Raw genomic sequence first — 17290 nt, 5'->3', positions numbered from 1 at the left:
GAGAGAGGTGTAAATAAAGAACAGACACAGCGACAGAGAGAGAGAGAGAGAGAGAGAGAGAAAGGGGAAGGAAAAAGAAACCATAGCACCGAGGCAGAGGAAGTCATGGGGATAGATTGGAAATTTGGGGCTTATTTTTAAAAAATAAATAAGTTCTGTTTCATTCCATTTCAACTTCTGTGTCCTCTATGTTCCCCCTCCCCTCCTCACTTTTTCTGTGGCGACACAGGTAGGTAGAAATAGAACTGAATGTTTTTCTCATTGCCAAGTCCCACCAGGACTTTGGTGAAGTCAAAAATGAGGGCAACATTGTAGTACTCTCACTTACATGGCAAGACAGAAACAGTTCGGAGAAGTTTTAATGTATTTTCATAATAAATATACATGAAATGTAGAGCAGGGTAATTTGTGAGTGTCCACTAGTTGTGCACTGGGGTAGTGTATCTGCAGGATGCCTGGCCCCCCCATGGATCCAGGTCTCCACAGACCTGTGTGCAGGATACTAAACCATGCCAAATGAGGAAGAGGAGGTGTAACCCAACGTGGGATCACATGAATAAATCAGCCTACCACCCGGTGCTTCTGTACTTGGAGAAACACAAACTAGAAAAGTGGATTTACAGAAAGATGTACACAACCCGATGAATTCATTTATCCCCGCACTTATGCAAAAGAGAAGCCGTCTTAACAGGTAAGACGGCTTCTGTTTGAGAGAGGGAACCAGCCGTGTGTGTCTCTATGTTCTTAATCTGGAGATAGACTTTAAAATATGAACCCCAATGAGAGTATTTGTGTTGGTGCTCTGTTGATGTAAATTTAACCGCAAGCCTCATCATCCTGCCTCTATCGCCTCATAATGGAGAATGACTGAAGAATAAAACCTCAATAAGTCCTCAAGTTGTTGCACCACAGTCGTGTTTGGCTTGCAAGCTCAAAAGGTGCAGGTGACTTCTACAGCTTATATCTCTTGTATGTGCTCTCACTTCCCAGAAAGAACAGGAAGGTGGACAAACAGTGCTGGAGATGGAGTGAGCACTTAACTGGGACGAACACACACTCGTAGTAAGAAATGGGGAGACAGTGGAAGCACAATTGGAAAAAGAAAGTCAGGGAGCAATAGGGAGAGCACAGAGGAAGGAAGACAGAAAGAAATATTGACAAAGCCTAGATATACACATAAGTCACCCGACACGACCCGCCTGCTCCCTGTATTTTATAGAGCCGCTCTGCGCTGGCGGAACAGCATGACAGGCCAGTTCCTTCAGCGGAAAATATGGTCCCTCTATACCCTCCCGCCTCTCGCTCCGCTATCACTCCTGTTTTCTGTCTATCCCACCTGATATCATTCTGTCACCTCTGCGCCGGGCTCTTTTTTCCATCATCCCCCTATTTCTTTGCTCCCCGTTCTTGCCTTTTTATTGGTGCTCTACATTCCACCCGTCATGTTTCACTCCTCCATTTCTATCCATCTTCCTGTCGCTCTCTTAATCCCCTCTCATTTGCTCTCCTCTGCCCTCATCCCTCCCGTTTCTCTTCCTGCTCTCCTGAAGCCACTTTCGCGTGCAGTCCCATTTCCACCTACTCTCCCCGTTTCCCTCATTCTTCCTGATTCATTTCCTATCTGCTATCCGTTCCATTCATCCCTCTCTCCTCTATTTGTGCCACATACATTGCCATTCCTCTCCACCCTCTGGCTCAGCTGTCTCCATCTTATACCTTTCTAACTGTATTTCCTCTGACCTCCCAGGTTTTCCTCCAAGGTTTTAAGTTCATTCGTCTCTCTTCCACCACCCTAACCTTTATCCATCCATTTTTTCAAACTCCATACTTTATCTCACCCTTTTCAGTTTTCCATTTCTTCCCACAGCTTCTTTTTTCTTCCTTATGGAAATCTTTTCTTTTCCTAGCCTTCCTTTTCACATATTCCTGCTATTTTGTTTTTTGATGCTGCTGTCCTGAGGTTCCTTCTCTCCCTCCTCTTTTCTTTTTCTTTCTTTCGCCTCTCTACCTCTGCATTCCAGCCGGCCCTCCCTCTCTCATCCGCAGCCTGAGCACAGAGCCCCATGTGTCGGAATCAATTAGGGCTGAGAGCCGTCGCGGCCGTTCTTTCACGGAGGTAAATATTAAACTGCACCAAGCACCGAGGAGGAAGAGAAGGAGAGAGAGGAGGGGAGAGAGGGAGCCCTCCGTCCCTAATCCACCGCATCGATCAGGCGGGGATGAGGGTAATATATTATTTTGACAAGATACGATCCTCCGACGCGCACCGCTATCCCTGGCGATCGATTTCTTTTTTCTCTCCTTTTTTCTTTCCTTTTCTCCCCCTCAGTGAGTGGGACGAGTTTGTGTGTTACTGTGTGTGCGTACGCCTGACACAGGGTGCGCGTGTGCATTTGCGTGTTGTTTTGCCGGGCATCTTGGCGTGTGTATGTGCACTGGAGTGTGGATGGGTGACAATAGGAACAGCATTAGGAAATGTGGAGAAGAGATGAGGATGGTGCTGCTAGTAGGTCTGTGCTTTTACAAACAAGCTCCTGTCTAAACAGCTAAATCACACGCTCAAGATGGATCATTGAAAGAATCTCGGAATCGCATTTTGTGTTTATTTTCTGGGGAATATGCACAGAGTGGCATATGAGGCAGGATGTCAAGATTCCAGTTAGTAAGAGACTTAGCAGCAGAGCTGACCTATTGTAAAGTTAAGTGTCCTCCCCCGCACTGTCCCCTCTGCTCCTCTGCCTCCCCTCTATATCACTTTGCAAACTGTGTCTAAATGCTAAATTCCTAGATCAATTTTTTTATTCAACCTCTCCCCCCATCATCACCCTCACTCTGGCCCCTGCCTCTGTCCTTCTGCAACAGCTTCAAGTCCTGCTGTCCTCCAGTGATGGAGGGTGTCCTACCAGTCTCGTGCACATCTACCAACTTATTTAACTGAGCATTTGTGTGTAACCGTGCAGCAGATCACCGATTTGTACACCACACCTTAAAAGCATTGGTAGGCTTTGTAGCCTAACCAATGCCAATAGTTATATATTTAAGGTATTCTATGCAGAATATTACAATTTTTAAACTAGTGGCATATTAATAAAATAAAAATACTAATGCACGGACTTGTTCGAGTCCATATGAGTGCATTTTTTTTACACTGATGAACAAAACTCTCCGTCTTTCAAGGTTCAGCAGCCCCGTGACTGCGTCAACACTTAGCACAGTTACTTAACCAAATTCTATACATGTTCAAAAAACATGCTTGTGTTTTATGTGGATCACACATTTCAGTTCCAATCTGTCCTTTTGAGTGTTATAGTGATACAAATGCACACAAGTCATGCACACACCACCCTGCCCAACAAGTTTCCTCTCTTAGAAAGCTCCATCCGAACAAGCACGGCAGCACCTGCTGGGTTCTCCTCCAGCTCATTCCGTGGTCTCTTACTCCTCGTCTCCCACTTTCTCTGTTTCTACCTGCCGCGACTTAGTTTTCCTCTTTCTTTCTGTCCGCTCTTGCTTTTATTGTGCCATTTTCTGCCACTTTGGTCCAAGAAAGGGGGGCCGTAATGCAATCTCTCCCCCTCTCTGTCCCCTGCTGTGAGGGAGAGTAGCTTGGCCTGTGTGCTGGGCCAGGGAGAGGGGGGAGGGATGGGGTCAAGGTGAGCTCTAATACACTATTGATCCGCCCCAATTGAAAACCTGATGGAAATTTTAGTCCCCCCCCCCCCCTCCCCTCCTTTCCTCCTCATCCTTCCCAGCACCCCCCCCCCCCACCACCACCACCACCTCTGTTTTTCTCCCCTCTCCTTTCTTCCTTCTACTCCCCCTCTCCCTTCCTATCTCCCACTCGTCTCTTCCCTTATGTCTTTTTTCCTTTCCTGTGTGTATCCTCCCTGGTGTCTAGAGCCTTCCTCTTTTTCAGTGTCTATCCCCGTTCCCTCCAATCTGTTTTCTTTCCCAGCTGAATGTCTCTTTCAACCACTGACCACTTTCTCTCCCTTGCTATCTATCTCTGTGCTGGGCAACACTCTGCCTCCATGTCTTTTTAAACCATGCCTCTAATCATTTCCTCTCTTCTTTTCTTCATTTTTAGGTCTCACCATTTCCCCCTTTTCAAGTCTTTTGCCTCTCTTCCCTTAAATCCCTTGCTACCCCACCCCTCCCCGCTGATTCCATCTCTTACACTCTTTTTTCCTCTCATCCCCCTCTCTGAGTGTGCATCAGATGGTCCATTTCTCTCTAACCCAGTGCATATTGATCCCTATGGCAGTAGCACGCAGGGTGAGGGCTGTGAGGACCACTGCTACAGTGTATTAAATGCCACAAACGCTTTGGACGTGGGGCCTGAGACACGCCTCCCCGGCAGGGCCCTGTCAATAGCTGCTGTCTCCTGTCAACAGCAGCCAAATGGCCTCTCAATCTGTGACTTGCGATGGTCTACAGATTGGTCCACAGAAACTGCAATAGATGTGCCACAGAAATATAGAGAGAATCTTAATAGGAGAAAAGCCAGGACAAAACAGAAAATGAAATAAAGAGATGTGTATAAGTGCATTTTCCCAGTAATGGCCGAGTTCTTTTGAAAAACGTGCATTTGTGACTGATGTAAGTCAATGAAATCATGTAAAACCATTTCCATTCAGATACCTAAAATGTTACAAACAAAATCTATAACCTCACTTTCAATTTGCTACATTCTTTGCCTTAAAAGACTTCATAATAACATGCTGCTGTCCTGCAGTTATGTGGAACAGCAATTATGTACGTAGTTGAGTGTGCTATATACTATTGAAGCACATCAAACAAAAGAGGCACAAACACTGGAAAAGCCTGAACAATAGAGATGGCAGCAACAGAAGTAAACCTTTTACAGCTACCTATTACTTTCCCACTTAACAAGACAGACCACAACCTCTCCCTCTGTCTGACTCTATGCAGAGTTGGCTGCTATCACCGCACTGTTTGAGTGGGAGATAAACGGAGTGAGGGTGTGTATGTGCGCCTTTGATTTATGTACTGTTGTGTACGTGTCAGATGGCCAAGCTATCAGGACCACCATCTCCCAATAGACATAGAAACACTACAGCAAGTGGAGGGACCCCTCTGCTGACCCCGAGACCCCTGATACATATCTGGAACAACAGAGCACACCGAGTGGGGATTGGAGGGGTTTGTTGCAGTAGGAGGAAGAGGAAGAGGAGGAGGAGGGAAACTCTTCATTGCTCCCGTGCTTTTCATTTTCATTCAGAGGAGAGTCATCCACTTTGTCTTTCACTCTCCTTCTCTCTAACACTGTCTCTTTCTCCTCTTTGCCCTTCGCTGTCTAATGTTGACTGGAGGGAAGCAGCCGCTGCACTTTCACCTGAAATTCAACTTCACGTCTCCTGTCCACTCTCACAAAACAAATCTCACAGATAACTGAGCTATAACACGCAGACTTTAGATGTTAGTTTCTGTTAACAGAGTGTGGAGGTACCCTTCTATGATCCCAATGTCACGGAAAATCCATGGTTTGATCAAAAGGGAATGTGTGTTAGTCAACGAATGCGAGAATACACGAAAAGCCACGACCAAACTTCTGGAGTGCCTTTTGAAAAATTTATTTCACCTCGCTCCCTAACCTGTGACTTTTAGCAAGTTTTAGATTTGTCCAATTTTACATGACAGTCAAATAAACAGATTAGAGTATTCTGCCAGTGTTCCTGTTAGTTTTTCAGTACATTGCTTGTAATTTGTCCACTAACTGACATCCAGAGTTCAGGCACCTGTTCTATTTTCCCACTTTTCTCTTTCAATCACTCCTTCCTTGTCTCCCTCCCTGTCTCCTCTTTTCTTCCCCCCTTCTCTTCACCCTCTCCATCTATTTCTTTCTCTCTAGGAAGGAATCAGTCTCACCTTAATTGCTCTTAAATCGGATTAATGACTGACCGGGGACAACTTGACTTAATCTCTCTTCTAGTAAATCTCTTCCTCTCCCCTCTTCTCGTACATCACTCTTATACATTTTATCCTTTCTTGCCCCCCCCCCCCTTTGCTCTCTTTATCTCTTGTCCTCTCCTTTTTTTCGCCTTCAGCGCTTTCTCCTCACTCGCTCCTTCTCTTCTCTCGCTCTCCTCAGCATCGCTCACCTCTTTCACTTTGTCACGTCCTCCTCTTCCCCTTTTCCTGTCCTTCCTTCTTCTTCTCTCTCCATCGTGCTCCCCGAGAGTCAATCATTCTTTCATCTTTTTTGGACGAACTCTGTCATACATGAGCTCTACTCATCGTCCGGGTCCCTTTATCATTCCTCTCTCCTTCTTTTCGCATTTTTTAGACAAGTTTCTATCAGCCTTTAACTTCATCATCCCGAGATTTGCCAAAACCTCTTTGACTCGACTGTCACTCTCTCGCTCGATCCTATACTTTGTGTGTGCATGTGTGTGTCTTAGTCTCACTACAAGGTTGGCTGGTCGTGCAGCGTTGTGTATGTGTTAGTCCACATCGATGTGGTTCTGTCATTGCCTCCTAAGTGCTTTGGCAATACTACGGATCTGCTGTCATGCCAGTTCAACTAATCTCAATTGAATTACATTGAACTTGTATTGAGATGGAGATAAAGGACATGAGGGTCTGTCTGTGTGATTGCTCAAAGAGCTCCAGTTCTCTTGCACCCATGTGAAAAAAAGATAAAACACACACGGCAAGGAAATTCCATTCATGCCCTCAGATTCAAGCCATCACTTTTGGTGACAGTAATGCTATTTGGATTCTTTAACTAAATGTGATGTATGCCAATATAAAAACAGGAAATAACAAGGTCCTAGCAGTTCAGTATAGAAAACAAGTGACGACATGTCCTACTGAGGTGATGTTTGTTAAGGGTATAAGGACAGAGAAATTGTTCCCTCTTCCAAAACCCCTGCAGTTTAAAAAAAACTGAAGGAAAAAAGAGGCCAGCCTTGTGGACAAAAGCTCATTTTCCTCTTGGTTGCACACTGCTGCAGGCGGGCTAACATGCCACAGGAGAATTCAACCACTCATACACCTTTGTTTTCCTCAGGTTTTTCTCAACTTTACACACAGAAGCAGAGCCATAACCGAGAGTGAACCAGGATTTCTTTGTCAGACCAGAAGGCATGTGTTCGGCCTGTCCAGCCTGAGGCAATGTTCTGTGATCTGAGAGCCACAAAGTTGCACATGTCCTTTGATTGCGACAGACAAAAGTATAATCTGTCATTTCCAAAAGCAGGCACATTTTTCACCTTCCAGTTGTTGCACTGAGTCACTTCCGAATCTCTTTCTTTCTTCAATTTCTATCTCTACTTGTCAACTCTTCCAAAGTCCACTGCCCTCCACTACCAACCCTGGCGTTCAACCTCTCTGCATGCCCATCTGCTTCAGAGCGCTCCCGTCCTTGTCCTTTCTCTTTCTCGCTCTCTCTCTTTCACTGAGCACTCAGGATTAAGCATTTATCTCGGTGGTCCTCCTTTCGGCCCTAAACACCCGTGAGGATGATAAGAGTCACTGGGATTTGTCAAATTGTGCGCCATTGATTAACTGACCTTTCACGCCTGCAAGTCTCTCAGCCACTCCACTAACTGTCGACAGGCTAGATAGAGAGATAGATGGATACATCTGGCTGTTATTATTGTGTACAAGTTTGTAGTTACCAGGTGTGGCAGGGAAAGACGACAGGAGGGGGTTGGGGGGTGGAGAAAGAGGGAGTGTTTGCAGATGATGGAAAAGATATGGAGAAGTCCTTCAGTTCCCCTATAAGGCTACGAGAGTAAGAGGTAGAATTTTCTCTTCCAGCAGACACTAATGAATATTGAATCATAAATACTAAAATACAAATTTTAAGAGTGTAATATCAAACGGGAAGAATTAGACGGGTGCAGAAGAAACGAAGGAAGCATTCATTACCTTGATGGAGAGCAATCTTGCACATGGCCAAGGGTTACTGGATAGTAGACTGGACACCTTTGATTATTTGTAGATAGTTCTGTGCCACTTTGTCACTGACACATTTTCAAAATCCAAAAAGAGGTGTTTGGATTTATTTATTTTTTTTTTAATTGCAGGGTTTTTTAAAATAGAAAAACAGGACAATCTTGAAATTTGGAAAAGCATTTCCACACATTAAAAAAATTATTTTCTTTTCATAATTTTTAGAAGTTGTTCTTCTGTGAATCTTTAAGAAATAGGTGAGTCTGAAAGATTTCATAGAGTGCAGAAAGCTGTCTTATAAAGTTTAAATTACCACTTTGAATGGTTACGTTGGTTTAACGTTGCATCTCTACACGGACTCTCTTTGTAAAATACAGTTCCGTTTTCTTTTCTTTTTTTAAAATCAGCAACAAATGACTCCACCCACTGGAAAGCATCTTGACTTAAGTGACCTCAGATTACCTTAAAAACATTTTAAACTATTTTAATTATTATAGAAAAAGGTTCGACTGTAATTAGAAAATGCAACCGCACAAGAGAAGCAATGGAAGAAAATAGACACTAAAGGCACACGGTTAAATTTTTTTAGAAAGAAATAAAAAAGGAGGGGGGGGGGGGGGGGGGTGTTGAATTCACCCACCTGGACCTCCGCGTCGCTCCGCCTCAGAGATGCACCTGAGGCCGAAGCCCGATCACGGTCTCACGGACTGGACTTGAAATTTCTTCGCTGCTTCGCTTGATCCGACCGGAAAGGAGGAAACAAGGAGGAAAGTGTCGCTGTTGCACGAAGGCGTCACTGAAAAAAAAATTATATTTATATATATTAGTACGACTCGAAGATCCTCCGTTAAAAGGACAAGTACGTACGCGGGGTTGCCCTCAATTCAAATAATTAATGAAAATAAATGAAGTAACAGGAAACAGGGGAGGTGGCGCTTTGGCCCAGCTGACTGGAGTCGATCCTTTGGCTTGTGTTCTGATGTTTTCCCGCAGGACCACTGCTGCTTCATAGACCACAGATCAATCACCTTATTTACTCCTTACTGTCATACAGTAACTGTGACAGCAAGAGAGAGGAAGAGCCAGTTAGAGCTTATAATACTCACATAATGACTTCGTGCGTATTTGCCACTCATTTGTGGATGACCTTATCGCACTAGAAAGCATTTCCTCGAGTTTTTCCCTCTGCAGTATTCCTATAAAATCCTTATAAATGAGGTATATTCTTTCCTATATTTATATTAAAGCTTCCTGAAATGTATATGAGGCTATAACGCATTTTACGCACAGGATGTACCCGGGATTATCGGCACATAACGGATACAGGGCCTGAATGCAGTTCGGCGAGAGGCTTTGCTGTCTTGTTATCGATATATGAGAAGCTTGCTGGAAAGAATATTGACCGCACTAACTAGCCGCACTTTGATCATACGAAATTGCTTTCCAGATGACAACACATTAAGGATGAGAGCATTTTTTAAAAATCAAACCCGCTTCTCGCACCTGTCAGAAGTTTCTCCTCTAGACGAGATGGAGATGAGGAGAGGTGCGAGACCCCATAGGTGGATTGTCTTGATGAATAAAATGAAGTCAATAGTCTATTTCAGAAACGAGGAAAGGAAAAAGGCGAAAAACAAAGGAGAAAATGAGGAGGCGAGGGCGCATCCAATATCCAAATTCCTTATCAAATAATTATGATCATAAGCCTGAAAAGTAAGTTTGATTTGATGTAACTGACATTAAAAAGCTGGGACGGCTTAAAATAACCTAACGTAATAATAATAAAATATAATAATAACAAAGCGAGAAACGAATAAAAACACGGACATAAAAGGAAGAAACGATATTTATATTTACCTTTTAGAAGTGACGGCAGGTAAAATACAAATGAATTGCAGAAAAAAGAGCAAGAGTAAATGTATTTTTTTCTGTAGACATAAAAGAAAAACTAAAATATGAATCCGAGCAAATTAAATTAATAAACAATTGTCCTAACAACGAAGTAAGATAATCGGAAAGAGAAATTTGAAGTTTTAGGCATTTAGGCAAGGCATGTTATTTGATGTAATAATAATAATAATAATAATAATAATAATAATAATAATAATAATCGAAAATGTCCATTATTTTAAAACGAAAATACACTAGTTATTATTATTATTATTATTATTATTATTATTATTATTATTATTATTATTATTATTATTATTATTAGGCAGGAAGGAACGGAGACATATTCTTAATTACTGTGTGAACCGTGTGTTTAAATAAACATTTGCGTTAAAGTGCTGGTATTATAATAAATTGGACACGTTAACAAGTTCAAGCCGTGCAGAGGTGAACGATTAAGGAGGGGAGGGTGAGTGACGTGGAGAGAAATTTCCCCGAATGGCATTTAATGTCGGAAACATTTCCAACATTATTATGTTATTGTATTGACAGCAGTGAGACGGATGAGGCGACTGGCAAGGAGCGGCGCAAAAAGCAGGAATATTATCCAATTACCGAGGTTCAACACGTTGGTCTGAAAGTTCACACACAGGAAACACAGAGAGGGGAAAACTGACGGAGGCCACGAGGGTGACGAAAAATAAATACAAAAACAAAATTAATTATAAGAACAAGACATTATTATTATTATTATTATTATTATTATTATTATTATTATTATTATTATTATTATTATTATTATTATTATTAACATTATTACGCACAATCTGGGCATATTTAAGTAATTTTTGGTTATTATAAAATAGAAAACTCTAAAGTTTCCTCAAATGTCAAAAATGTTTTTCACAGACACAAACAAGCACTTTCACACGCATTAAAACTTCTTTTTAGACAGATGTGAAAAGTTAGATGTGAGTTGTAACTGACTCGAAAAAAGAGAGAGAGGGAGGAAAAAACAGCACTGGTTGGGGTTACGGTGGATCCATTGATCGATCTCTTAATCTGCAATAGTTACATGCATGTATTGATTTACAAACACTGTTTATCTAGAATTATACTGGCACAAATAATTGATGGAGTACACCCACGGCGCGCATAAATATGCATCAAAGTTGCAAAGGGGCAAACACCTAAAAAGAAAACACCATATGAGGGAGAGACCAGCGAAATCAAATAAAGATTATTCCAAATATATATTTTTTTAAGCTAGACTCCGAAATGTATCGATGCGCCCACTTCTGAAACAAACTCCCATGTGAGTCTGAAAACACATATACAGGCAGATACACGCGCGTGCGCGCGCGCGCGCGCGCGCACACACACACACACATATCGCCGGCTTCATTCCTGCTGGAGTAAACTTCAATATTTTTCTGTGGTGAGCACACTGAAGGATGGTCACAGAGAGCAAACCACTTCTTTGCTGCTTGGTTGTTGATTTATTTATTTATTTTCTCTTGTGGTGTGTGTGTGTGTGTGTGTGTGTGTGTGTGTGTGTGTGTGTGTGTGTGTGTGTGTGTGTGTGTGTGTGTTGGGCCAAAACTTGGAATAAACTCGAACAACCTAATCGTTGAGAAATTGGAAAACTGTCGATAACCGTGAAAGCTGACTCTAACTTAAAGACGAGAAATTAAAGAAAACAAAAAGTCAAATAATGAAATAAACTAAAACCAAATCAAAATATGACCACGTGCAACACGTGCATGTCCCAAAGTTGAGGACATGGCACAAGCATGCAGGCAACAAGACGCACTCGCACAATGAAACCCCCCCACAAAAAACAAGATCCAAACGTCACACAGGCACACTTTATTATACAATATTTATAAATTGCATGAGGCCACTCGCACACACACAAACAAATGGAGCAGAGCGAGAGAGAGACAGAGAGAGAGAGATACACCGGCTGAGGACTTGTGCAGCTCGCCGCGTGTGAGTGGCTGTTTAATTGACTGATTGATAAGGCGGTGTGGAGGTGAGATCTGGACGCCTTAACAAATAGAGACATTTAAAGGCTAATCCGGGCCAACGCAGACAGCTGAACGCATCCAAGTGCGCCCGAACAGCCGAGGCTTCACACATGCACTGAAGAAGTGGACTATTTAACCACCTTTCTGGCGTGTTTGTGTGAGTGTCTACTTGCAAAGGATGCAAAGAGCACTTAAACGTTTGCAATATTTCAAAAAAGACAAATATTTAAAAACAAAAAACAACAACAACACAAAATCCCAGTAATGGTGGCTAAAAGAGCCTGTGTGAATTACGTGCAGTCCAACTTTTTTGTTACAAGATTACACTGCGGAGAGAATGCCATACAGGAAAACATAAACATCTTATTTATAGCAAAAATGACAGCCGTGAAGAATAATATCGCCCAGCGCAGACGTATCGTGAAATGCTTTTTTAAAAACACTTACTAACTCACTAGAACCCCAACTTTTTTCCTCGAGGGGAAAACCCCCCAAAACAAACAATAAAAATATCAAATTCAATGTCTATAAATATTACACGCAATAAATAAAATGCACAAAGAGGAAAACATACCTCCAGTATGATTTTTTTTTAGTAAATTGTTTTCTCACCGGCGACCAGTCTATCCACACGCATTCACTCTGACGGCGCACCGAGCCAGAGACCGGAGAGGCAGCACTACTACCAGCCTGAACCCGGGAAGGAGAGCAGAGGGAGGGGGGAGGAGGGAGGAGAGAAGGTGTGTATCTTTCTCTCTCTCTTCTCTCTCTCTTCTCTTTCTCCCTGTGTGTGTGTGTGTGTGTGTGTGTGTGTGTGTGTGTGTGTGTGTGTGTGTGTGTGTGTGTGTGTGTGTGTGTGTAAGCAGTTAATTAGTAAATCCCTATTCGCTGTGCCTCGGGTCGGTTTGTTTTCCCCGGTCGACAAGCCGAGAGGAAAGAGAATTTGAAGTAGGATTCGACCCGTTTCCGCTCCCGTGTCTCATATATGAGGTCTCTGTGTGTGAGAGAGTGTGTGTGTATGTGTGTGTGTAGTGTAATTGTGTGTGTTTGTGACTGGGTGTGTTTTTCTTTCTCCCTCTCTCTTATTCAGGGCTCTCTTTGCTGCCACAAGAGGAGCCCCTCCATCGCGTCTCCCCCCGCCGGCTTTGAAGAGTCACAGTACTCACCACCCTGTTGACCTGACCCTAAAAGTTACTCACATTGAATTGGGCACCAATTCCCCAAACAAGCAATGAAAGTGGCCACTTCAATGCGTTTCCAGTGCCAATGCGACTGGGGACTGATGTGCCTGACAGTGTTTTCTATGACACAAAAACCTTCCACCTACAGCTGAAGTCGGATTGAAGTCTGAGACTAGAGGAATCACTGTGATTTCCTATGTGCTAAATAAAATGCTACCTAGCCAAAGCAATATTTTCTTTGTTTTCAATGAATATAAAGGAAACCTTAAACGACACTCACTAAAGGTCGAGCCCCACCTGTCAGTCTGGCTTAAGCAAACTGTTATTTGTTTGCTGTCCCTGTAGCAAAATCCACACTACAGTGAAACAAATCGTCTTCCTTCAACTCGTGACTTCCATCAAGTGTCTGCATAAATGAAAATCACACACCCGCACAAGCACGCAGCGCAGCGGAAAGAATGCCCCAGCTCTTGTGCGACTGAATCAACTCTGCCCTTAACAAACTTTAATTATTTAATTGATCCTCAATAAGCAAGTTAATAATCAATTAGGTAAACCAATGAAACTCACTTGAGTGCAGAGAGCCAAAGCCTATGACAAGGGTATCAAGGGAAGGGGTTGGAGATGGAAGCATGGGAAAGAAGCTGAAAGCCACACGTTGGACTCTACAAAAACACGGTGAGGACGTTTCAGTGTTTTCAGAAGCTTTCAAAGGCTTGTTGATTGATTAAAAAATCAGCCGTGAAGCAAAATATTATTAGTTTTTGTCCTAATCAGCAATTAGAAAAATGCAAATTGGCTCTAATTCCCGCGAAAACACACAAACAGAAAGATCTTTCCAAAAATATTTGGAAGGGCCAAAACTACTGAATGAGCTTCAGTTGCACAACACGGCTATGGCCACAGCCACGCACACACACGGAGTCCATACAATAAATTCAGACAACGACACACGGACCTCTTTATCGCCCTCTGGTGTCCACTTTTGATCTCAGCCTTCCATCACAGCTTGTTAAGGCTTCCAGCAGACACCAGTGCTTCTCAACTTTTTTGCCCGGATTTTCGGCTCACATTGGACATAACGCCATGCTGCAACACCAGTTTATGAGTGTATTTGCTTGTGCGCATAGCTTTTGTCTTTAATGTACATCAGCTTTGTATGGGTGGCCATGTCAGGAGCAAGGACACTCACACACTCTGCAGATAAAAGCTTCGCCAGTACTCTGAGTCCCCTGAGGGTCACAGCAATATTGATGTGACCACTGGTGTGTGTGTGTGCGTAAATATTGCTGGTGCATGTACATGTATACGGTGCCTGCTGCATTTCTCCATGTCACCTCTAAAATCCAAAAGGGCAAAAGCACATAGAGAAACACTGAAACATGCTAGTAACCTCCAGCCACTGATCTCAGACCAGCCCATTCATCCATGTTTTTTTTCCTCCCAATGATATCTGCTCAGCAGCTGGAGCGTCTGAGCCTCTGACACCTGGGAGGTATATGTGACAGAGTGGGGAGGCGCTGGAAGAGGATGAATAACTGACCTATCACATCCCCATTGACTGAGTTAATTAATATAAGTAGAGCTGGGGATTCTTAGCTCACTTTTCACTGTATGGATTTGCTGTCTCCTCACATTTGGCATGTTCTATGTCTATTCAATGCAAACTCAATGTGTTCCATCCTGCAGCACAATCATGACAGCTAATTTTGGTATGCGAGGCATTTTGATAGGGCAGATTTTAATTGTGGTGGCACAACACAAGGCCTCCCTGTGACTGACTGATATAAAATCTCATGTGAATGGATGTCAAATTGCTGCAGAGTGAACCGTTAAAAGGCTCGAGCTCTATGCCTTTTGAGACTACCGTAGTTATTGGATTCCGTGCATTCTTTGCTTTTGATGAAGCTAAAATATTATGTTTTTGGGACATTGAGTTAGGAGAGGCGTTGTCAGCAGAGAAATTAGAAGCGGGAGGAGCCGAGATAGAGAGAAGGGACAAGGAGGAAAGGACAGGAAATCCTCATAGACTCTTATGCATGCAAACACTCTCTTCCTCTTTGAGGTTGAAAGACAAGAGAGAGAAGTGTGCGTGTCCGTGTGTGCGTGTGTGTGTATAGGAGGGGGTGACACAAGCAGGACAGACAGGAAGACAGGCAGTAGAAGGTGGGAAATGGAGAGAAAAGGAGGGGAAAGAGAGCAAGAAAGAGCTCCACTGCCTAGTCTTAATCTGAGCTGTTCTGATCAATAGCCCATTTCCCATTGTTGCCAGAGCTGTTCGATCGCTACACCACGGAATTAACACACCCACTTTAATCTAGGGGGAGAGGAGTGAGGGGAGGGAGAGGAGGGGGAAGGGAAAGAAGGGGGTTAAGGGGGTGAGTGAGGAGCAGCTGTGGAGGCATTCTCAAATGAAATCAAATCTAATTGTTATCACTGTAGCTGCTGCACTTATTACTACCACTGTTACAATTATCCTCCGACCATATAGCTCTTCTTTCCTCCGTCTCATACCTTGCCTCCTGTGGTGTAAACTGGACGTAAATAATCCAAATTAGTGTTTATTTGTTTCATTTTGCCAGCTGTAGATTGGATTGCTTTGGGAGGATGGAGGGGAAGCGTGCAGGGAGGGTTGTTGATGGCATTGAAGGCTCGGCCCATTCCTCAGTGACAGAGAATGGGATCTGTGGTCAGTTATATTGTCCTAGACACACTGCAACATCTGGGTGTCTCAATTCCTCTCAGCTGCTGTGAGGTTGTACCAGCAGGGCTTCAATAGGTACTGTTTTGTTACAAGAATGTGTTCACGATCTTCTTATTGGTGGTTGTGTTCTGGATCTTATATTGCACCATTATTTTTTTTTAATTCTGTCAGGCATCTCAGATCCTCGGCTTTAATGGTGGGGGCGCACCTAAACACAACAGAAAATACTCTGGATAAAGTGTTGTGGAAGAAAACGAGGCACTTTTATAACCTTTCTCTTTAACAAGAAACTGAAACTCTTGAGATTAAGAACATTTTTTGCAAGACCTACAATGTTTTTCAGTAGTGGGAGCTCCTGGAGAAAACCCACTTAAGCGTGATGAGGACATACAGGGTCCATACAGGAGGTTCTACCCAGGTTTGAACCCAGGAACCCATCCTGCGAGGCAACCATGCTAACCACTCATCCACTTTGAAGACTACTTACCCATTATGCAATATTATTCGCATAAATTATTTTTAGTTTGTGCTTTAGTTTTTGGTTTTAGGAACTGTTTCACAGTACTCTATTTTCTGTCTTACGTCTGTTGACTAGTCATGTGTATATCTTCAGTTTTTGTGGCCTCATATTGAACTACATGGGTCTCAAATCCCAACCCCCCAAAAATGGACTTGAATGGAATTACAGCTGTGTGCTGACAGTGATGAGAAATAGGAGAAATAACATTTTAGATCAGTATCTCTTCCCAACAATACGTTTCTCAGCCCACACACAACATGTGAAGAATTTCATTATTTTCTATGCTTTTCTTAATAAAACTGGTGAATTTTCCAGAGTGACACAACCCTTTCTCTAGAAAAATGTATCCCTTTGTGGTTGGTTGATTACTTTTTTACAGAATAAATGTTTTTCAACAATTAGTACATTTACCATCCAATAATACCATGGGAAGAAGCCCCTTCGCACTGGTTATTCCCTGAATTTTCCTCAAACACCATAGTAAAATCCATGTCTTCCAAACTCGAATAACTTGGCAGTCCCTTAACTTTAAATTTAGTTAAACCTTTTGAACATTTTTAGTTTGTATATATCAAAATACTGACAATAGCTTTTGTTCAGCATGGCGTTAGGTAAAGAAAGCAGATGTTTTCTAGACAAATGTTTTAAAAGAGTATATTTGCCCTTTTTTTTTTAATCGCTAGACTAGTTGCAGATTCCAAATGTTTCAGTTTTAACATCTGAGTGAGCTGATCATGTCAAATTCTTGACTGTGCAGCATTATATTTTGTTGTAGTTGGGAAAAAAAACATGTTTTTGTGAACCCTCACCTATAGGGTGCAAAACTCTGCAGCCCTGTGTCCAAATACGTGACTAAAATCCTTTGCAGCTGTTTCTTCAAAGATGCACCTGCGACTGATATAGATCGCCGGTCTCCCAAAAGTCAGATACTGTGAGGGTAGCTTAAAAAAAAACCAAATACACAAAAATAGCAATAATTTGAACAATGTACCTAACTGCTAAATAGGGCATAGGGACATGACAGGAAACATTTTAACAGAGAATG

At 42.7% G+C, this 17290-nt stretch overlaps 1 protein-coding gene across 3 annotated transcripts in view; it reads right to left on the bottom strand.

The window, feature by feature from the left end:
* erfl1 (Ets2 repressor factor like 1) overlaps positions 1-12524 on the bottom strand; it is a 38023-nt gene extending 25499 nt beyond the window's left edge. For 2 of the 3 annotated variants that reach the window (XM_026186024.1, XM_026186026.1), the window contains exons 1-2: positions 12415-12524; positions 8561-8716 (exon numbers count right to left, since the gene is read on the bottom strand). The gene's annotated coding sequence lies outside the window, so the exon portion shown is untranslated. The remainder of the gene's footprint in view (positions 1-8560; positions 8717-12414) is intronic. The other variant, XM_026186025.1, reaches the window with a different exon arrangement.
* Positions 12525-17290: the final 4766 nt, after the last annotated feature.

The sequence above is a fragment of the Astatotilapia calliptera genome, chromosome 11, assembly GCF_900246225.1.
Source record: "Astatotilapia calliptera chromosome 11, fAstCal1.2, whole genome shotgun sequence".
In the NCBI taxonomy this organism is placed as follows: Eukaryota; Metazoa; Chordata; class Actinopteri; order Cichliformes; family Cichlidae; genus Astatotilapia; species Astatotilapia calliptera.
Note: the sequence above shows the minus strand (reverse complement) of the source record. Positions and strands in the feature narration are given on the sequence as shown.